The sequence below is a fragment of the Boleophthalmus pectinirostris genome, unplaced genomic scaffold, assembly GCF_026225935.1.
Source record: "Boleophthalmus pectinirostris isolate CB_2022bp ecotype Guang Dong unplaced genomic scaffold, ASM2622593v1 HiC_scaffold_23, whole genome shotgun sequence".
Classification (NCBI taxonomy): domain Eukaryota; kingdom Metazoa; phylum Chordata; class Actinopteri; order Gobiiformes; family Gobiidae; genus Boleophthalmus; species Boleophthalmus pectinirostris.
The window spans coordinates 2,057,927-2,081,036 of NW_026571207.1; positions in this window are offsets into that span (position 1 = coordinate 2,057,927).

Below are 23,110 nucleotides of genomic sequence, written 5' to 3' on the forward strand. Positions count from 1 at the left end.
TTTAGTCCTGGTTTAGACCTGGTTTAGTCCTGGTTTAGTCTGGTTTAGTCTGGTTTTAGTCTGGTTTAGTCCTGGTTTAGTCCTGGTTTAGTCCTGGTTTAGTCCTGGTTTTTTGTCTGGTTTTAGTCTGGTTTAGTCCTGTTTTAGTCCTGGTTTAGTCCTGGTTTTAGTGGTTTACTGGTTTAGTAGTCCTGGTTTAGTCCTGGTTTAGTCCTGGTTTAGTACTGGTTTTAGTCTGTTTTAGTCCTGGTTTAGACCTGGTTTAGACTGGTTTAGACCTGGTTTAGTCCTGGTTTAGTCCTGGTTTATCCCAAAATGTGAAAACAGTAAAATCCCTCTGTGTAATCCATTTATTTCACCAAAGTAACTGTAATCCAATTCCCACTCACCGAAACAGTAACTGTAACTGAATACAGTTACTCATCATTTGTACTCTGATTACTTAACTCCGGTCCATGTAATCTGTTACTCGAGTGCCATGACACGAGCCACAGTGTTCAGCTCAAATGATGCTTGTCGAGTCCCACAGTAAAAAAAAATAAAAAAAATAAAAAAAATTAAAAAAGACGTCTGATCTTTGTTTTATTAATGTTCAGATCTTCATTTATGAAAAAAAATAAATAAAATAAAAATACTGAAATAACTCTCCCTCTTTCACTTTGTCTCCTCTCTATCCCTCCCTCTGTTTTTTTTTTTTTTTTTTTTTTTTCTCTCTTTCACTCTGTCTCTGCTCTTTCTCTCTCTCTTCGCATTCACTGGCCACATTTTGATTTACTTTCCTCTTCTACCTCCTCCCCTCCCTCTTCTCTGCCTCATCCCTCCATCCATCCCTCCATCCCTCCATCCATCCATCCTTCTGCATTTGAACCAAGGCCGATCTGCTCAATAAGAGAAACAGGAGCCATTTAGATTCAGCACCACAGTTTGACGGACAGCTCCCTCCTCTCTCTCTTTCTCTCTCTGAGTATATTTCTGCTCTTTCTCTTTTTCCCGCTGTGAGTTTAAACGTCGTGCCTCGGCTCCGTCCTCACAGCGACTTCACCCTGAATTATTTAAGCTGAAATAAGAAGAGATCGTTTGCCGAAGCGTCTTAAAGAGAACATGAAACTTTAACCGGCTCGTTATTATTAAAGTTATTATTGAAGTTGTTATTAAAGCGATTCAAAAGTTCGAGGAATCCGGTTCCGTTCTGCGTTTGAGGCTGGAGTGTGAATTTCTGTTTTCACCTTCCCCCTATCTCCGCCCACACGGCTCTGTAGGTTAAACGTGTCGAGTAAAAAACGCTGCACGGACATTTTAAACTCTACTTCTTGTCAGATCTCGTTTTAGAATCAAAATATAAAATCATCACTGACACATTTTGTAAGTTTAAGGCATAAAATGTCTTTTCAGTTGAAGGAATTTGTCAAAACTTTAGTAACGACACTTTAATTAAGCCTTATAAAGCATGAACAAATACTTAATCATAACTTAAGTAATGCTCTAAGTCATAATTAGGGTATTAATTAATCATAATTAAATACAATAAATCTATTAAAATACAGCCCCACTTTACCTGCCTTTTTTTAACTGTATGTTTTAATTAATTATTTTACTTGTTTATGTTGTTGTAAGGCGGCAATGAGTATTATTATTATTATTATTATTATTAATAATAATAATAATAATAATAATAATATTCGTACTAGCACTTAACTTGCACTTCATTTGCCTGTGCTGTAAATAGTTACTCATAATTATTTCATACTTAAAGGTTGTATAGAGGATTTTTTTAAGGGAAGAGAAATACAGCGACAGTCCTTGTGCGCGTTCAGAATTACTGTTGAAGTTTCCTGTCTAGAAGTAATTCAGCGACCGACGTGTCATTTTTTGGACCCTTCGTCTGCTTCGGTCGCGCCATCGCTGGACGAGATCTCCAAGAATCACCTCAGTTTGGCTTTGCTCCTTTTCCTCTTCTCTTCTTCTTTCGCGACCTCAAAAACGGACTTTCTTTTGCGGCGAAGCGGTCGTGGATTCTCATCCGCCGTCGCAACAAACTTTGTGCGAAATGCGAGGAAGCGACAGTTCGAAAAAGCCTCTAAGAACCGCTGCGTAAACCACGTAATCCCCGCGTTCCGACGAGTCAGTTATACTAGGGAGTTTGATTGACAACCTAACAGCCAATAGAAAATGAGGGAGCCTCGTTTTCTATTGGCTGATGTTTATCTGGCCTCAACACGTCCACAGTTGATAGATTTTCGTTCTTTTTTTTTTTTTTGTCATTATAATTACAAAGCTGCTGCGTCTCTGTAATGGGTATTTTAATCTTTCACTGACAGTTTGAAACAAAAAAAAATCCTCCATACAACCTTTAATTACTCATGAACTAACCATTTGAGCATTTATTAATCATTAGTAAACTATGAGAGAATGATTTACTAATAATACAATGATCATTCAGGCAGCTGTTATCTGTTAGTTCAGTCTTTCTCAGAGCTTTTCTAAAGTGAAGACTAATTATGCTTTATTAAACATTTACTAAGCATGAATCATTATTAATTAAGTCTTTGTTCATTATTAATTAAGGCTTTATTCATGCTTTATTAAGGCTAAATAAGGTTTAGTTATTATAAAGTGTTACCGAAATAGTTTCCTCTCATTTTGAAGTAATATTAAAGTATTCAGAAGAAAAAAGTTGACAAATTATGTAAAATCATGCACCTTCTACTTGCTTGCAACAATTTTCCCTCCGTTACTTTTCCCTCCGTTACCATGACCTTTCTTACCAGTTTGTTAAGGATATGTAAGTGAGAACCAAGAGTTATCACTGTTTGGATTTATTGACCAAAAAGTGCTGCATATTTCATTCCCTCCGTTACCGACATGAGTTTTTACATTTTTTGTCAACAACTTGAAAGAATATGACAGGTTTAACTTGACCCTGTTGGAGTGTAACTCTTTCCTACATTCTGATACTTTACTTATTTCAATAGTTCCTCTAGTTTCTGAATAAGAGACATTTGAATGTCAAAAATCTGACCCTGTTTCCTCCGTTAACACTTGACCAAACCCATATAGACGTTGTTTTTAAACATATTTGTGAGTCAAACTTAAAACTGTAGTGAAATAAAAGCTCCAGGTTTGAATCTAATCCAGCTGCGCCCAGAGTCTCGGTGTCGTCCTGACGGAGCTCGATGGAGGATTTATGCAGCTGCATGTAAACAAAAACTTTTTGAAAATGATGTTGTGAGCAACGTGTTATTTTGGAAAACAGAGGGAGGAACAACCCCGACTCTGAGTAAATGTAGCCTTAATATTTATTTTGAAAGTTCAACAACATCTGCGTGTTTTCTCTTCTTTCGAGATATGTAATGTTAAACCTTTTCTTGTTAAAATAAATGTTTAATAATAGTTTTGCTTAAACATTGAATCCAGAACAAGCAGAATATAAAATAATAACAACATTTTAAATAAATAATGTCTCTATAGTCGATCTGTGTGCAGCGAGAAGCTCTAATACACATGTGACATGATCTCGCGGGCACTGCTGGGCAAGTGACTTTAACACTGTAATGTGTTATTTATGACTCATTACTGTCAATTCAAAGTCATTTGTTACATTACAATATTACTGTGTTTAAAATGTAAAATATTACATTATTACTGCATCACTTTAACTTACTCTCACAAAAATAACTGCCAAGATGCTGAACTTTTGCGCCATATATGGACCAGGACTAAACCAGGACTGAACCAGGACTAAACCAGGTCTAAAGCAGGACTAAACCAGAGCTGAACCAGGACTGAACCGGGACTGAACCAGGACTATAACAGGACTAACCTTGGACTGATTCCAGGACTGAAGAGGAGGACTAAACCAAGACTGAACTCGGACTAAAACAAGACTCAACCAGAACTAAAACAGGACTAAACCAGGACTGAACCAGAACTGAACTAGGACTAAAACAGGACTCACTGTGAAAGCAGGAGAAAGGAGCGGCTCTGCTCCGCACCTCACGGGGGTAAGAGCAGCTGTCGCCCGATCGCTCTTTACAGAGACTCTGCTGCAGGCGCTCGAGGTCCAGATTTCAGCAACTATTTGTGGGGACCAGACCAGGTGCAGGACTCTGCTACAGCCGTAACTTCTAACTTCCTTCAGCGTGTCCAGAAGTCCAACTTTTTGTGCGATGATTACATCTTCCTCTGCGTTTTGAGTGCGAGCGCAGGAGACTTTGTCGGTGCAGAAAGTTTCGGGTTTTGTCGGGGAGAAAACTTACAAACATAAAGCACTTCAGAATCAAACTGCTAGAGACTGAAAATGTATTTAAATTTGTCAGCTGAACACATTCTGTACTGTACAGGAGACACGAGTCCCTCAGCCAATCAGGACGCAGCGGGAGGAACGCGATACATGATCATACACTGTAAAAACAAAAGGCATGCACACAATTGCACACAAAAAAATCTGCGAAACAGCGAGACCGCGAAAAGTGAACCGCGATAGAGCGAGGGACGACTGTAAACCGGGTCTAAACCAGAACTGACCCAGGTCTAAACCAGGTCTAAACAGACTTCTGCGTCGGTCCTTTCGCCCGCCGTTACCTGAAGATCTGCACGGGCGCGTCTCCAGTGTTTCACCGCGATTTTAGCGAATTTGTATGAAGACCTTTTGCTTTATCTTTTACACAGAGCTGCTCATGTACGAGAACTTTCAACACTGGCAGCATTTTCTAAAGCTTTAAAACAGTGGTTACTCAATGGTCAAATATGTCGCCATGTTTAACCAATTTATATTTTCTTTTATTTTGACGGGTTGTTTGGTTTAACTCTTGGCTTAATTCTTAACCCTTACATACTAGTCGGGTCAAATTTTACCCGTTTTGACATTCATCAGTAGTAAAAATACACTAATCATCATTCTTTGATCCTGAAATTTGATGACTTTTCCTTAATTTTGCCAAAATATACAAAAATGAACATATTTTAAAATTTCGTACTTTTGTGTAAGTGCTACAAATTTTTGGACACTGAGGCTGGTTCGGGTCAAGTTTGATGAAATGAAGCAAAATAGAAGTTTTAGTGAATCTTGAAACTGTGAAACTGCACAGACCATGTTTGTGTGTATTTTTTTATGGGACATTGGTGAGTTCAAGAGTTACTGATCATCATGTTTAAGGTGCACATAAGGAACAGAAATCAATCAAGGGGGGAGAGATCTTTTCTTCTAAGTTTCTTTTCACACAGGACTAAATAGATCTGTAGCTCAAAATTTGGTGTAGACACTTACTATGAAGGAGTTCTTGGTCTGGGTCAAATTTGACCCCAACCATAATGTGAAGACTAATTATGTTTATTAAGCATTTGTTAAAGTTGGTCACATTCCAGAGAAAAAATAATGCATTATTAGTAAATCATTCTCTCATAACTTACTAATCATTAATAAATGCTCAAATTTGTACTTAAATATACATTTATAAATGCACACACAAATGGTTAATTCATGAGTAATTAAGAAGCATTGAGTTAATATTTACAGCACAGGTGAATTAAGTGCAAGTTAAGTGCTAATTCAGGTAGTAATTAAGTAGTTACTAAGCGTGAATCATTATTAATTACGTCTTTGTTCATGCTTTATTAAGGCTAAATAAGGTGTAGTTATTATAAAGTGTTACCGTTACTTTTATAAAACTGCTCGCGGGACAAATATAATTATACCGCGGGACAAATGTGGTCCCCGGGCCTGAGTTTGACATGTTCAGCCATATTCAGTTTCACTAAACTGTAAATGACGTGTTTAATATGAAATGTGTCTTTATTTTGGTTCATTTAGGTTCTAGTTTTATCGTCTTTCTCACGATTTGAACTTCTCAGTGTGACTTTTTTGCGTTTCTCTCACACCGAGTCCGGTTCTTACATGTTTAAAACACTTTTAGAAGAAACATATTTGCTTGTGCATTCCGAGCGGCGACCTCTGACCTGTGTTTCCGTGGTAGCGTGTGCATGTTCAGATTTCAAATGGATGCGTTTCGCTCGGGGCTGTGTCTCCTTCACGCCTCTCGCTCCAAATCTAAATCTCTTAAATGACTCCGAAACCTTGACCACCTCCAGCTCCACGAATATTCAGCAAACACGGAAAAGTTTGTACGGAACTGTCAGTCAAACACCGAGCGGAGGGGAAAGAGAGAGAGAGAGAGAGAGAGAGGGAGAAAGAAGAGAGGGAGAAAGAAGAGAGGGAGGGAGAGAGGAGAGAGAGGGAAGAGAGAGGAGGAGAAAGAGAGAGAGGGAGGAGAGAGAGAGAGGAGGAGTGCAGAGAGGAGAGAGAAAGAGAGAGAAAGAGAGAGTGAGTAGCGGAGTGCAGAGAGAAAGAAAGAAAGAGAGAGAGAAGAGAGAGAGAAAGAGAGGGAGGGAGAGAGGAGAGAGAGGAGGGGAGTGAAGAGAGAGAGAGAGAGAGTGAGGAGCGGAGTGCAGAGAGAAAAAGAGAAAAATAGAGAGAGAGGAGCGGTGTGCAGAGAGAGAAAGAGAGAGAGAGAGAGAGAGTGAGGAGCGGAGTGTAGAGAGAGAAAGAGAGAGTGAGAGAGAGAAAGAGTGAGGAGAGGAGGAGAGAGAAAAAGGAGAGAGAAAGAGAGAGAAATAGAGAGTGAGGAGCGGAGTGCAGAGAGAAAAAGAGAAAAATAGAGAGAGAGGAGCGGAGTGCAGAGAGAGAAAAAGAGAGGGAGAGAGAGTGAGGAGCGGAGTGTAGAGAGAGAAAAAGAGAGAGAAAGAGAGTGAAGAGCGGAGTGCAGAGAGAGAAAAGAGAGCGAAAGAGAGTGAGGAGCGGAGTGTAGAGAGAGAAAAAGAGAGAGAAAGAGAGAGTGAGGAGCGGAGTGCAGAGAGAGAGAAAGAGAGAGAAAGAGAGTGAGGAGCGGAGTGCAGAGAGAGAAAAAGAGAGCGAAAGAGAGAGTGAGGAGCGGAGTGTAGAGAGAGAAAAAGAGAGAGAAAGAGAGAGTGAGGAGCGGAGTGCAGAGAGAGAAAAAGAGAGGAAGAGAGAGTGAGGAGCGGAGTGTAGAGAGAGAAAAAGAGAGAGAAAGAGAGTGAGGAGCGGAGTGCAGAGAGAGAAAAAGAGAGCGAAAGAGAGAGTGAGGAGCGGAGTGTAGAGAGAGAAAAAGAGAGAGAGAGAGAGAGTGAGGAGCGGAGTGCAGAGAGAGAAAAAGAGAGGAAGAGAGAGAGTGAGGAGGTGTAGGAGAGAGACGAAAGAGAGAGAGAGAGAGAAAGAGAGAGAGAAAGAGAGTGAGTAGCGGAGTGCAGAGAGAAAAAGAGAGGAAGAGAGAGTGAGAGTGGAGTGCAGAGAGAAAAAAGAAAGGAGAGAAAAAAGAGTGCAGAGAGAGAGAAGACAGAGAGACAGGAGACAGAGAGAGAGATATAAGAGAGAAACAGGAGAGAGAGAGAAGAGAGAGACAGGAGAGTGGAGTGCAGAGAGAGAAGAGAGAGAAAGAGAGAGAGAAAAAGAGAGAGAGACAGGTGAGAGACAGAGAAGAGAGAGAGGTGTGCAGAGAGAGTTTAAACCAGGTCTACACTTGTGTGGGGGGACGCCTCTCCACAGATCTGGATTAGTTCTTATGTCTGCACTTGTTAGAGCAAACTTTACTGTAGGAAGATCCACCAGCTTCTAGTCTCCATGGAGATGGATTTACTTTATCTGAAATGTTCCGCAGTGTGGCATTAAACACGTCTGTCTGGCATGTATACAGGTCAGGGCTTGTGTTGCTAAAAGGGTGTCACCTGCCATTCTCCTGTCGTTCTCCTTCTCCTGTCGTTCTCCTGTCGTTCTCCTGTCGTTCTTCGTTCTGTCGTTCTTCTCTGTCGTTCTCTCTGTCGTTCTCCTGTCGTTCTCCTGTCGTTCTCCAGTCGTCCTCTCTGTCGTCTCCTGTCGTCTCGTCGTTCTCGCAGTCGTTCTCCCTGTCGTCGTTCTCTGTCGTTCTCAGTCGTTCTCGTCCTGTCGTCTCCTGTCTGTCTTCTGTCGTTCTCCAGTCGTTCTCCTGTCGTTCTTCCCTGTCGTTCTCTGTCGTTCTCCTGTCCTGTTCGTTCTCCAGTCGTTTCTGTCGTTCTCTGTCGTCGTTCTCCTGTCGTTCTCCTGTCGTTCTCCTGTCGTTCTCCAGTCGTCCAGTCGTTCTCGTCTCTGTCGTCCCTGTCGTCGTTTCTCCTGTCGTTCTCCTGTCGTTCTCCTGTCGTCTCGTGTCGTCTCCTGTCGTTCTCATGTCGTCTCGTGTCGTTCAGTCGTTCTCCTGTCGTTCTCCAGTCGTTCTCCTGTCGTTCTCCTGTCGTTCTCCAGTCGTTCTCCTGTCGTTCTGTCGTTCTCCTGTCGTTCTCCAGTCGTCCTCCTGTCGTTCTCCTGTCGTTCTCCAGTCGTTCTCCTGTCGTTCTCCTGTCGTTCTCCTGTCGTCCTCCTGTCTGTCGTTCTCCTGTCGTTCTCCTGTCGTTCTCCTCGTCCCTGTTTCTCCTGTCGTGTTCTTCGTTCTCCTCGTTCTTCCTGTCGTTCTCCTGTCGTTCTCCTGTCGTTCTCCTGTCGTTCTCCTGTCGTTCTCCAGTCGTTCTCCTGTCGTTCTCCTGTCGTTCTCTCAGTCGTTCTCCTGTCGTTCTCCAGTCGTTCTCCTGTCGTTCTCCTGTCGTTCTCCAGTCGTTCTCCTGTTCTCCTTGTCGTTCTCGTCGTCTCTGTGTTCTCCTGTCGTTCCTCCTGTCCGTTCGTTTCCAGTTGTTCTCCAGTTCGTTCTCCAGTCGTTCTCCTGTCGTTCTCTCGTTCTCCAGTCGTTTCTCTGTCGTTCTCCTGTCGTTTCGTCTCCTGTCGTTCTCTGTCTGTCGTCTCTCCTGTCGTTCGTCTCCTGTCGTTCTGTCGTTCTCCTGTCGTTCTCCTCGTCCAGTCGTTCTCACGTTCTGTCGTTTCTCTCTCGTCCAGTCGTTCTCGTGTCGTTCTCCAGTCTGTCTGTCGTTCTCCTGTCGTTCTCCTTTTCTCTGTCCGTCTCTCGTTTCTCCTGTCAGTCGTTCTCCAGTCTGTCGTTCTCCTGTCGTTTTCAGTCGTTCTCCTGTCGTTCGTCGTCTCCTGTTCGTTCTCCTGTCGTTCTCCTGTCGTCGTTCTCCTGTCTGTTCTCAGTCGTCTCCTGTCGTTCTGTCGTTCGTTCTCCTGTCGTTTCTCCAGTCGTTTCTCCTGTCGTTCTCACCGTGTTTCCTGTCCAGTCGTCTCTCCGTCGTTCTCCTGTCGTCAGTGTCGTTCCTCCAGTCGTTCTCCTGTCGTTCTCCTGTCGTTCTCTCCTGTCGTCCTCCTGTCGTTCTCGTGTTCCTCGTTCTCCAGTCGTTCTCCTGTCCAGTCGTCTCCAGTGTCTCTCGTCTTCCTGTTCTCCTGTCGTCGTTTCGTTCTCGTTCGTCGTTCTCACAGTCGTTCTCCAGTCGTTCTCCGTGTCGTCGTCTCCCGTCTCCGTCGTTCTCTCCAGTCGTTCTCCTGTCAGTCGTCCCTGTCGTTCTCCAGTCGTTCTCCTGTCGTTCTCCTGTCGTTCTCCTGTCGTTCTCTGTGTGTTTTCAGTCGTCTCTTTCTTGGAGGACCAGACGCTGTAAACAGATATTTGAGTTTTAATTAATTTTCTTTTTTTTTTTCTTTTTCTTTTTATTTTTTTGTGAAAGTTTTGGAGAGTTTCTGCTGTTGCTCGGACGTTGCATCAGTTTGTGTTTAATCTTGATAGTGCCGCCGTGTTTTCTTTATGGGATAATTATGATTATATCTGCGCCGACTTCCCAGAGGTCGGAATAGTCAAGGATTTACCAGAAACAAAAGAAACTAAAGCCTCTCCGCTAAACTTTAGAATCTTCTGGACGTGCGGGTCGCGTTTGTGTCGCGTCCGTCGTCGCTCCAGGACCTGGGGCCTCATTTATAAAAAACTGCGCAGGAGTTGTCGTAAGTTAGTGCGTACGTAAGTCTAGAAGCTACGACAGACGTGCGCCACGCAAACTCCATATTTAGAAAACCCACCGCACGCACCAAACCACTTTGTCTGCAACTAAAATTTGCGCACGTAACCACGTAACATACGTACGGCCCTTCCACACCGCCACCTCACATAAAGGACAGACCACGCCCCTCACACCTCCACCAGGACATAAAAGGACAAGACACGCCCCTCACACCTCACCTCACATAAAAAAGGACAGACCACGCCCCCTCACACCTCCACCTCACCATAAAAGGACAGACCACGCCCCTCAACACCTCCACCTCACCATAAAAGGACACACCCCCTCCACCAACCTCACATAAAAGCTCTCCACACCACCTCACCATAAAAGGACAGACCACGCCCCTCACACCTCCACTCACCATAAAAGGACAGACCACGCCCCCTCACACCTCCACCCACCTAAAAGGACAGACCACGCCCCTCAACCTCCACCTCACCATAAAAGGACAGACCACGCCGCCCCCTCACACCTCCACCTCACCATAAGAGAACCAGACAGCCACCCTCCACCAGGACCCTCACACTCACCTACCATAAAAGGAGCATGTACAGTGACTCGTGAATGAGATTTCTCTAAACATGAGCCGATAATCAGTGGATTTGGCCAAGACACGCGGGACAGAGGGAGGAGGCTCCACGCAGCACCACGTGACCACGACAAAGACTTTATTAAAGACTTTATTAAACCTTGTTTAATAAATAAATACAAAACTAAAAGTGACAACAATGACTCATCTGTTCATTTAATCATATTTGATAATATTTAGGCAGCACATCTTTGCAGTAAAACCCCATGTTTTTAGCTGTTTCAGGAGTTTTATCGCTATATTTTTAAGGCTGTCTATGATGTGTGTGTGGACTGGCCCTGTATATTTATGCATAAACACGCGCCGATCTGAATGGTCAAATTATGAGCGCGTGCGAGAGATTCAGATGCCCTCCCCTGGAGAGGGAAAGGAGCGAGGGAGGGACACGAGGACACAGATTTAACATGAAACACATCAGATACAGATGTTATTCTGCCAATTAAAGTCCACACCAAACATCCAAACTGCTGAACCTGTGAGTGTGGGTCTGGGTCTGTGAGTGTGGGTCTGTGAGTGTGGGTCTGTGAGTCTGGGTGTGAGTGTGGGTCTGGGTCTGTGAGTGTGAGTGTGGGTCTGGGTCCGGTGTGTGGGTCGTGGTGTGGGTCTGGGTCCGTGAGTGTGGGTCTGGGTCCGTGAGTGTGGGTCTGGGTCTGTGAGTGTGGGTCTGGGTCCGTGAGTGGGGTTGGGTCCGTGGAGTGTGGGTCTGGGTCTGTGAGTGTGGGTCTGTGAGTGTGGGTCTGGGTCTGTGAGTTGTGGTCTGTGGTGTGGGTCTGGGTCTGTGAGTGTGGGTCTGGGTCCGTGAGTGTGGTCTGGGTCCGTGAGTGTGGGTCTGGGTCCGTGAGTGTGGGTCTGGGTCCGGGTGTGGTCTGGGTCTGGGTGTGGGTCTGGGTTGGGTGGGTCTGTGAGTCTGGGTCTGGGTGTGGAGTTGGGTCTGTGGTCTGTGAGTGTGGGTCTGTGAGTGTGGGTCTGTGAGTGTGGGTCTGTGAGTGTGGGTCTGGGTCTGTGAGTGTGGGTCTGGTGAGTGTGGTGTCTGTGAGTGTGGGTCTGTGAGTGTGGGTCTGTGAGGTGGGTCTGTGAGTGTGGGTCTGGGTGGGTGTGAGTGTGGGTCTGGAGTGTGGGTCTGTGAGTGTGGGTCTGTGAGTGTGGTCTGTGAGTGTGGGTCTGGGTGTGGGTCTGTGAGTGTGGGTCTGTGAGTGTGGGTCTGTGGAGTGTGGGTCTGTTGTCTGTGATGTGTGGGTCTGTGAGTGTGGGTCTGGGTCGGGGGCATTATTCTGTTCTTCGTACAGTCAGAGAGCAGCTCTCATGTGCTCAGTTTCCCATTACACAAAAATGTAGGAAAGATTTTGGTTGGGGTCAGGTTCGGGCAGTGGGCTTCGTGTCGTGCGCAGACTCAGGTCACTCTGGCGCTCGGTGCGTAAAGACTAAAGTAAAAATGTTAAAGTTGCGTTCATTAAATCAAAGTCTGGCTCCTGCTGCGTCCAAGGGGAGAGTTTTTGTCTCAGGTCGGGTCATTATTTCGTGCTCTGTGTTGGGTCTGTGTTCTGTAGGTCTGTGGTCGTGGTGTTGGACTGTGGGAGACTCTGCGCTGCACCAGGAACCTGCTCGCGCTCGTGCACGAGTTTCAAATGTAGAATATTGTGGAGAATAATGAGTGGAATAAACAGCCCTTCTCCCTGTTTTGTTGAACCAAACATTTAAATGCGCAAATCTGAAGGTCATTCTTTTATATACGTGGATTTTCTGATCAAACACTTCCTCAAACTCTGTTCACTTCTGCTTCTCTCCACGAGTGTCACTTTTTCCCCGTGTCTCCAGACTTTGTGTAGAGTTTACAGGAGGTCCAGAGTTGAGGTAGAGTTAAGCAAAGAGCCACGCCTTAGTCGAGGTTCATAAATACCGTGTTTGGCGTAGAGAGCGCGTACGCAAGGATTTTTGCGAAAGCGAGATTTACAAATGAGGCCCCAGGTCCGGACTAAACGACGTGTGAGTGATGTTCAGTATTTGTTGGTCGCGCTCTGACACTTGGACGTGAATCTGCAGTGAAACGTTTGAACCTGGACTTGGACTTTTGCGGATGTTAAACACGGACAGGAAAACGACGTGATTAACGAAACCCTCCTCTCTCCTCTCTCCACATTTAGATTTTTTAACGATTTTATTTTTTATCCCAACAAAAGCAAAGAGTCTTTAAAGGTTGTATAGAGGATTTTTTTAAGGGAAGTGAAAATACAGTCCTTTTTCAAATGTTGTGCATGCGTGACACCACCTTCCTCCTCCACATCTCCCTCAGTAGAAACATCTCCTCCCGCCTCTTTACTCTAGAAATCACGCTTGTTTCCAGTCAGTGCGCGTTCAGAATTACTGTTGAAGTGACCCGTCTAGAAATATTTTAGCGACCGACGCGTCAGTTTTTAGTCCCTTCGTCTCTCTGGAAGGAATCTCCAAAAATCACCTCAGTTTGTCTTCGCTCCTTTTCTCCTTCTCTTCTTCTTTCGGCGACCTCAAAAACGGACTTTCTTTTGCGGCGAACTGGTCGTGGATTCTCGTCCTCCGTCGCGACAAACTTTGTGCGAACTGCGAGGAAGCGACAGTTTGAAAAAGCCTCTAAGAACCGCTGCATAAACCACGAAATCCCCACACGCCGACGAGTCAGTTACACTAGAAACATAGGGAGTTTGATTGACAACCTAACAGCCAATAGAAAATGAGGCAGCCTTGTTTCCTATTGGCTGATGTTTATCTGGCCTCAACATGTCCACAGTTGATCGATTTTCATTCTTTTTTTTTTTTTTTGGTCATCACAATTACAAGGCTGCTGCGTCTCTGTAATGGTATTTTAAACTCTCATTGACAATTTAAAACTGAAAAAAAAATCCTCCATACAACCTTTAATCTTTGACTCTAAACTCACGTCCGGAGCGGTTTTATTGTTTGTGACGTGAGGTGGCGGGTGCTGGGCGGCGGGTGCTGAGTGGCGGGTGCTGGGCGGCGGGGGCCAGTCTCTCCTCGGGCCGGGCGCTCTGTGGTCAAACGTGGTGCCGTCTGTGGGTTTTGGCGGCGCTTCAGTGTGCGGTCCCCGGGGGGCGCTCTTCACACTCTCGCTCACACATATGCTCGTCCTGGCCCCGCGCCTCCGCAGCTCCGCCTCCGGACGAGCGCCGACGAGGAGGACGAGCGCAGCCACTTCAAATACTCCAAGTACTTCAAATACTCAGAATACTTCAAATACTCCAAATACTCAAACGCATTTTAATAGTGTGGCAGATTGGGTTTGTTTAATTCTTGTGTTTTTGTGAAAATTTTGACGTAAAAATGCAGAGCTCCTGGATAAACACATAAACCAGGACTAAACCAGGACTAAACCAGGTCTAAAACAGGACTAAACCCAGGACTAAACCAGGTCTAAACCAGGATAAACCAGGACTAAACCAGGACTAAACCAGGTCTAAAACAGGACTAAACCAGGACTAAAACAGGACTAAACCAGGTCTAAACCAGGACTAAACCAGGACTAAACCAGGACTAAAACAGGTCTAAACCAGGTCTAAACCAGGACTAAAACAGGTCTAAACCAGGTCTAAACCAGGACTAAACCAGGTCTAAACCAGGACTAAACCAGGACTAAACCAGGTCTAAACCAGGTCTAACAGGACTAAACCAGGACTAAACCAGGACTAACCAGGAAACCAGGACTAAACCAGGACTAAACCAGGACTAAACCAGGACTAAACTAAACCAGGACTCTAAACCAGGACTAAAACAGGTTCTAAACCAGGTCTAAACCAGGACTAAACCAGGACTAAACCAGGACTAAACCAGGTCTAAAACCAGGTCTAACCAGGACTAAACAGGTCTAAACCAGGTCTAAACCAGGACTAAACCAGGTCTACTAAACCAGGTCTAAACCAGGACTACACCAGGACTAAACCAGGTCTAAACCAGGACTAAACCAGGACTAAACCAGGTCTAAACCAGGACCAGGTCTAAACCAGGTCTAAACCAGGTCTAAACCAGGTCTAACCAGGTCTAACCAGGTCTAAACCAGGTCTGAACCAGGTCTGAACCAGGTCTGAACCAGGTCTGAACCAGGTCTGAACCAGGTCTAAACAACCAGGTCTAAACCAGGACTAAACCAGGACTAAACCAGGTCTAAACCAGGACTAAACCAGGACTAAACCAGGTCTAAACCAGGTCTAAACTAAACCAGGACTAAACCAGGTCTAAACCAGGTCTAAACCAGGACTAAACCAGGTCTAAACCAGGACTAAAACAGGTCTAAACCAGGTCTAAACCAGGACTAAAACAGGTCTAAACCAGGTCTAAACCAGGACTAAACCAGGACTAAACCAGGACTAAACCAGGTCTAAACCAGGTCTAAACCAGGTCTAAAACAGGTCTAAACCAGGTCTAAACCAGGACTAAACCAGGACTAAACCAGGTCTAAACCAGGACTAAACCAGGACTAAAACCAGGTCTAAACCAGACTAAACCAGGACTAAACCAGGTCTAAACCAGGTCTACTAAACCAGGTCTAAACCAGGTCTAAACCAGGTCTAAACCAGGTCTAAACCAGGTCTAAACCAGGTCTGAACCAGGTCTGAACCAGGTCTGAACCAGGTCTCTGAACCAGGTCTAAACCAGGACTAAACCAGGACTGAACCAGGTCTGAACCAGGTCTGAACCAGCTTAAGCCGGTCTAACCTGGGTGTGAACCTGGTCTGAAGCAGGTCTCCCTGTCAGACGGCAGGTGCAGGACCATATGGAGCCTGTGAAAGGTCCTTCCTCTGTGGCCTCATTAAAAACACATTTTCTCTTTTTCCTCACACTCACTTTTTCCCTCCTTTCCTCTTCTCTCCTCTCTTTTTCTCCTCTCTTCTCTTCACTCTCTGTTTGAATTCAGACGAGTTTGGAGCCAGACTGGCCAATCGCAGCTGTGGATTTGTGTTTTTTGACTTTCCTCTGAACATTTTCACATCTTTCTGAGTTTCAGTTAAGAGTTTCTGTTGATTCAGCACAAATCCACACAGTTTCTTAGTTTTTTTGGGGTTTTTTTTAACTCTTAACGGACCAACGTGTCTCTCTGATTGGTCGATCCTCCTGTCAATCACATCTGACGGTTCAGTTCTTCTTTAGTCCCTGTTTAGTTCTTCTCTTTAGTGCCTTTGTAGAACTTTTTTTTTAATCTTGAGTGAAACGCTTCATTTACCATAATTCCCGGACTATAAGCATCTACTTTTTTCTCACACTTTGAACCCTGATGAATAAATGGACGGATTATTTGTTCTTGGACACAGTGGACGTGTGCAGCCTGAGAGCAGAAAGTGTCGCTGTCTGTGAGGTTTACATGAAGTTGCATCTGGGTCTGGTCAAGTGTTAACGGAGGAAACAGGGTCAGATTTTTGACATTCAAATGTCTCTTATTCAGAAACTAGAGGAACTATTGAAATAAGTAAAGTATCAGAATGTAGGAAAGAGTTACACTCCAACAGGGTCAAGTTAAACCTGTCATATTCTTTCAAGTTGTTGACAAAAAATTTAAAAACTCATGTCGGTAACGGAGGGAATGAAATATGCAGCACTTTTTGGTCAATAAATCCAAACAGTGATAACTCTTGGTTCTCACTTACATATCCTTAACAAACTGGTTTGAATATTTGCTTCATATAGTTTTCTACCATATGGTACAAGATTAGGTTGAAAAACCTCTGACTTTTTGAATAATGAGATTTTTTATTAAGAAAGATCATGGTAAAACAGGACCAAACCAGGATCAAATTAGGACTAACCCAGGACTAATCGAGGACTAAACCAAGACTAAACCAGAACTGAATCAGAACTGAATCAAAACTGAATCAAAACTGAACCAGGACTAAACCAGGATTAAATTATGACTAATTAACCCTTGTATTGTGTTAGAAAGCTACACGCGTCTTTAGTGTTACCGGGTCAAATTTGACCCGTGATTTAACTCAGCCTGAAAATACTTAAAAACACTAGATATCATCCAATATTGTTTTTCCCCTCATAACTAACTTAGTATGTGTTCATGTCCATGGAAACATTTTTATTTTTTTATTTTTTTGGCTCCACAGACCTTTTATCTTAAAATATACCACTCGTTTTTTATTACAAAAAACTGCTTAAATTCACTAATTATATTTCCTATAGTGATAAAATTTGTAATTATATTATATAATTATACTATAAATCATAAAATAATTTTATATATAATACATATAATATAAATCATAATTTATATAAGTATAATTATTATATTGGGTGTGAAGAGGCTTGGTGACCATGAACTGTCACTTTTTCTTGACTTGAAGACGTCTCTTTCAGTCTTTGTGACATCTGGGTTCTCCTCACCACATGTGTGCTCTTGTTCAGGGTCATACTGAACCTCATCCTCATCCACAGACGTATATATGAATGGACATAACTAACGCTGTAGCCGCACGCGTTCCAAATAGAAAGTTCTCCAGGAGGCTCTTCCGGCTCCTTCTGACTCTGGCTCCAATTGACTTATGTTAGGATCTTGTCGTCCTTCTCTCTGTACCTGCTGCTGTGAACCTCCTCATTTTGGTCTTAAAATATACGTATTAACCTGCGACACATGATCCTGATTTTTTTTTTTTTGGCTGTTTTGTCCCGTCCAAAAAATCCTATTCATAACATATAACCTGACTCTAGATTCGCTCCTGTAACCGTGAGCTTCATTTGAGCGGCGCCAAACGCTGTGGGTGACGTCACACTCACTTAGTCCACTTCTTTTATTCAGTCTGTGTCCTCATCCTCATCCTCAGACACATCTTCCTCAGCTTCACTTTCCTCTCTGTCTTCAGAATCACTGTCATGACCAAAAATCTGATCCAGCGCCTCATAAACAGTGAACCTGCTCATGTTGACTGATGCTGCAACAGATGCAGCTGATAATATCTCACTAAAACCCTGTTTATATATGACAATGTTTATTTTAGATTCAAAATGTATCAATGTGCTGCAAGAAAGAGAAGAGTTCACGTGTGTGTGTGTGTGTGTGTGTGTGTGTGTGTGTGTGTGTGTGTGTGTGTGTGGTGTGAAGTGTGTTGTGTGTGTGTGTGTGTGTGTGTGTGTGTGTGTGTGTGTGTGTCTGTGCGTGTGTATCTAGTTTCTACGAGAAAGTTTGAGTTCATGTTGTGGAGATGTGGTGAAGGGGGGCCTGTGTGTATTATTTTATTTTTTTTTTTTTTTCTTTTAATATTGAGTTGAAGCGTCTTAAATTCAGTTGCGCTCAATAATCTGTAAATTACGGTAATTCTGCTCCTCCTTTTGAATAAACTTTCCAGAATAAAAGTCAGGGTGAAGTTTGGGTCAAACAGAGACGGTAAAATAAATAAAATAAAATAAAATAAATCAAATAAAATCACCATAACCTTATTGGGACTGGGGTAAATCCTTTTCGCTTTTGAGGACTTTTCCATTCTGAAGATTTAAGCGACGTTTGCAAATGTTAACGGAGCCATTCCCCCGAAAAGTTCCTCCGGTCGGGATCACGGACGGAAAATAGATTTGGAAAAGAACGAGCGGAGAGAAAGAGAGAAAGAGATGGATGGATGGAGGGATGGAGGGAGGGAGAGAGGGAGGAGAGGGAGAGAGGGGGAGGGAGAGAGGGAGGGAGAGGCAGATGCGACGGACTCGTGTTCGGAGACGGTCTGAGGAAAGATGACGAGCCAAGAAAACAACCGAGCCAAAAACAGAAGAGGAAATAATGAGGCCGGGAAGAGAAGGAACAGAGAGAGAGAGAGAGAGAAAGAGAGAGAAGAGAGAGAGAGAGAGAGAGAGAGAGAGAGGAGAGAGAGAGAGAGAGAGAGAGAGAAGAGAGGAGAAAAGAGGAGAGAGAGAGAGAGAGAGAGAGAGAGAGAGAGAGAGGAGAGAGAGAGAGAGGGAGAGAGAGAGAGAAGAGAGAGAGAGAGAGAAGAAGAGAGAGAGAGAGAGAGAGAGAGAGAGAGAGAGAGAGAGAGAGAGAGAGAGAGAGAGAGAGAGAGGAGAGGAGAGGAGGAGAAGAGAGGAGAGAGAGAGAGAGAGAGAGAGAGAGAGAGAGAGAGAGGAGAGAGAGAGGAGAGAAAGAGAGAAGAGAGAGAGAGAAAGAGGAGGAGAGAGAGAGAGAGAGAGAGAGGAGAAAAGAGGAGGAGAGGAGAAAAGAGGAGAGAGAGAGAGAGAGAGGAGAAAAGAGGAGGAGAGAGAGAGAGAGAGAGAGAGAGAGAGGAGAAAAGAGGAGGAGAGGAGAGAAAGAGAGAGAGAGAGGAGAAAAGAGGAGGAGAGAGAGAGAGAGAAAAGAGGAGAAAGTAGGAGGAGAGAGAGAGAGAGAGGAGAAAAGAGGAGGAGAGAGAGAGAGAGAGAAGATAGAGAGAGAAAGAAAGAGAGAGAGGAGTAGAAAAAGAGAGAAAAGAGAGAATCTGATGTCAGGAAGGAAAGAGAGGAGAAAGAGGAGGAGGAGAGAGAGAGAGAAGGAGAGAGAGAGAGGAGAGAGAAAGGAGAAAGAGGAGGAGAGAGAGAGGAGAAAAGAGGAGGAGAGAGAGAGGAGAAAAAGAGGAGGAGAGGAGAGAGAGAGAGAGAGGAGAAAAGAGGAGGAGAGGAGAGAAAGTAAGAGAGAGAGGAGTAGAAAAAGAAATCTGATGTCAGGAGGAAACAGAGGAGAAGGAAAGAGAGGAGAGAGAGAAAGTGATGGAGGGAGGAGAAAGGAGAGCCAGAAAGAAATAGAAGAGAAAGAGAAGGAGAAGAGTGAGAGAGTAGAAAAACGAGAGAAAGAATCTGACATCAGGAAGAAAGTGGAGAAAGAGAGAGAGAAGTAGAAAAAAAAACAGAGAGAATTTGACATCTGCAAGAAAGAGGAGAAGAGAAAGAGAGAGAGAGAAAAGGAGAGGAGAAGAGAGAGAGAGAGAGAGAGAGAGAGAGAGAGGAGAGAGAAGAGAGAGAGAGAGAGAGAGAGAGAGAGAGAGAGAGAGAGAGAGAGAGAGAGAGAGAGAGAGAGGGAGGGTGGGAGGAGGGATGTTTGGTCGGGTTGGAGAATCTTCTGGACACTTTGGTATTTTAATTGGTACTTTTATAAAACTTTAGTTCATAATTTTGTGAAAGGACCAGGACTAAACCAGGACTAAACCTGGACTAAACCAGGACAAAACCTGGACTGAACCTGGACTGAACCTGGACTAAACCTGGACTAAACCAGAACTAAACCAGGACTAAACCAGGACTTAAACTAAACCAAGACTAAACCAGGACTAAACCAGGACTAAACCTGGGACTAAAACTGTGACTAAAACCAGGACTAAACCAGGATCAAATCAGAACAAAATCAGGACCGAACCAGGACATAAATAATCTAAAATACAGAATCTGCACATTACTTTTCTTCACAATATAGATCCTCCTCTTCCTCCTCTTCCTCCTCTTCCTCCTCCTCTCTCCTCATCTCTCTCCTCCTCTCTCCTCGTTTCCTCCTCCTCTCTCCTCGTCTCTCCTCGTCTTCCCTCTCTCCTCGTCTTTTCCTCTCTCTCTTCTCCTCTCTCCTCGTCTTCCTTCTCCTCTCCTTCTTCCTCCTTCTTCTTCTCCTCTCTCTCTTCTCCTCGTCTTCCTTCTCTCCTCTCTCCTCGTCTTCCTTCTTCTCTCTTCCCTCGTCTCTATCTCTTCTTCCTCGTCTCTTCCTCTCTCCTTCGTCTTCTTCCTCCTCTCCTCGTCTTCCTCTCTCCCCTCTCTTCTCTCTCTTCCTCTCCTCTCTCCTCGTCTTCTTCTCTCTCTCTCTTCCTCCTCCTCTCTCCTCTTCTTCCTCCTCTCCTCGTCTTCTTCCTCTCTCCTCCTCTTCCTCATCTTCTTCTCCTCATCTCTTCCTCCTCTCTCCTCGTCTTCTTCCTCCTCTCTCCTCGTCTTCCTCCTCTCTCCTCGTCTTCCTCTCTCCTCTCTTCTTCTCCCTCTCTCCTCCTCTCTTCGTCTTCCTCCTCTTCTCTCTCCTCCTCTTCCTCCTCTCTCTCTTCCTCGTCTTCTTCCTCTCTCTCTTCCTCTCTCCTCTCTCTTCCTTCTCTCTCCTCCTCTTCTTCTTCCTCTCCTCACTCCTCGTCTTCTTCCTCTCTTCTCTCCTTCCTCGTCTCTTCTTCTCTCTTCTTCTCTCCTCTCTTCTCTTCTTCTTCCTCCTCTCCTCCTTTCTTCTTCCTTCTTCGTCTCCTCTCGTCTCTCCTTCTTCCTCTCTCTCGTCTTCCCTCTCCTCGTCTTCTTCCTCTCTCCTCGTCTTCTTCCTCCTCCTTTCTCCTCTCTTTGTCTTCTTCTCCTCTCTCCTCGTCTTCTTCTCCTCTCTACCTCTCTCTCTCTCTCGTCTCTCCTTCTTCTTCTCCTCTCCTCTCCTCTCCTCTCTCGTTCTTCCTCCTCCCCTTCTTTCGTCTTCTTCTCTTCTCTCCTCCTCCTCTCTCCTCCTCTCCTCGTCTTCTTCCTCTCTCCTCGTCTTCTTCCTCTCTCCTCGTCTTCTCTTTCCTCTTCTTCTTCTTCCTCTCTCCTCGTCTTCCTCCTCTCTCCTCGTCTTCCTTCCTCTCTCCTTCGTCTTCTCTTCTTTCCTCTCTCTCGTCTTCCTCCTCTCCTCCTCGTCTTCTTCCTCTCTCCTCGTCTTCTTCCTCTCTCCTCGTCTTCCTTCCTCTTCCTCGTCTTCTTCCTCCTCTCCTCCTCTCTCTTCCTCCTCTCTCCTCTTTCTCACTCCTCTCTCTCTCTCTTCTCTCCTCCTGTCTTCCTCCTCTTCTCCTCGTCTCTCCTCCTCGTCTCCTCGTCTTCTTCCTCCTCTCTCCTCGTCTTCTTCCTCCTCTCTCCTCGTCTTCTTCCTCTCTCCTCGTCCTTCCTCTCTCTTCCTCTTCTCGTCTTCCTTCCTCCTCTCTCCTCGTCTTCTTCCTCTCTCCTCGTCTTCTTCCTCTCTCCTCGTCTTCTTCCTCTTCTCTCCTCTTCTTCCTCTCTCCTCGTCTTCTTCCTCCTCTCTCTCTCCTCCTCGTCTTCTTCCTCCTCCTCTCTTCCTCCTCTCTCCTCGTCTTCTTCCTCCTCTCTCCGTCTTCTTCCTCTCTCCTCTTCCTCCTCTCTCCTCCTCTCCTCCTCTCTCTCGTCTTCTTCTTCTCTCTTCTCTCCTCTCTCCTCCTCGTCTTCTTCCTCTCTCCTCGTCTTCTTTCCTCTCTCCTCTTTTCCTCTCTTCCTCGTCTTCTCCTCTCTCCTCGTCTTCTTCCTCTCTCCTCATCTTCTTCCTCCTCTCTCCTCCTCGTCTTCTCTCTCTCCCTCTCTTCTCTCCTACTCGTCTTCTTCCTCCTCTCTCCTCGTCTCTTCCTCTCTCGTCTTTCTTCCTCTCTCTCGTCTTCTTCTCTCCTCGTCTTTCTTCCTCTCTCTCTTTCTCCTCTCCTCGTCTTCTTCCTCCTCTCTCCTCGTCTTCTTCCTCCTCTCTCCTCTTCTTCCCTCCTCTCTCTCGTCTTCTTCCTTCTTTCTTCCTTCCTCTCTCCTCGTCTTCTTCCTCTCTCCTCGTCTTCCTCCTCCTCTCCTCGTCTTCTTCCTCCTCCTTCTCTCTTCTTCTCTCCTTCTCCTCCTCGTCTTCTTTCCTCTCTCCTCGTCTCTCCTCTCTACTCGTCTTCCTTCCTCTCTCCTCGTCTTCTTCCTCTCTCCTCGTCTTCTTCTCTCTACTCTCTCTTCTCCTCTCTCCTCGTCTTCTTCCTCTCTCCTCTTCCTCTTCGTCTTTCTTCCTCTCTCCTCTTCTTCCTCTCTCCTCGTCTTCTCCTCTCTCCTCGTCTTCTTCTCCTCTACTCGTCTTCTTCCTCTCTCCTCGTCTTCTTCCTCTCTCCTCGTCTTCTTCCTCTCTACTCGTCTTCTTCTCCTCCTCTCTCTTCCTCATCTCTCTTCCTCTCCTCCTCGTCTTCTCCTCTCTCCTCGTCTTCTTCCTCTCTCTCCTCGTCTTCTTCCTCTCTCTCGTCTTCTCTCTCTCTCCTCGTCTTCTTCCTCCTCTCTCTCCTCTCTTCTCTCCTCTCGTCCTCGTCTTCTTCCTCTCTCTCTCTTCCTCTCTCTCTCTCTCCTCTCTCCTCGTCTTCTTTCCTCTCTCCTCTTCCTCTCTTCCTCGTCTTCTTCCTCTCTCCTCGTCTTCTTCCTCTCTCCTCGTCTTCTTCCTCTCTCCTCGTCTCTTCCTCCTCTCTCCTCTCTTCCTCCTCTCTCCTCGTCTTCTCCTCTCTCTCTCTTCTTCCTCTCCTCTTCTCTCTCCCTCTCTTCCTCCCTCCTCCTCTCTCCTCGTCTTCTTCCTCTCTCCTCGTCTTCTTCCTCCTCTCTCCTCCTCGTCTTCTTCCTCTCTCCTCGTCTTTCTTCCTCTCTACTCGTCTTCTTCCTCTCTCCTCGTCTTCTTCCTCTCTCCTCGTCTTCTTCCTCTCTACTCTTCTTCCTCCTCTCTCTCGTCTTCTTCCTCTCTCCTCTTCTTCTCCTCTCTCTCTTCTTCTTTCTTCTTCTCTCTTCTCTTCCTCTCTCCTCGTCTTCTTCCTCTCTCCTCGTCTTCCTCCTCTCTCCTCATCTTCTTCCTCCTCTCTCCTC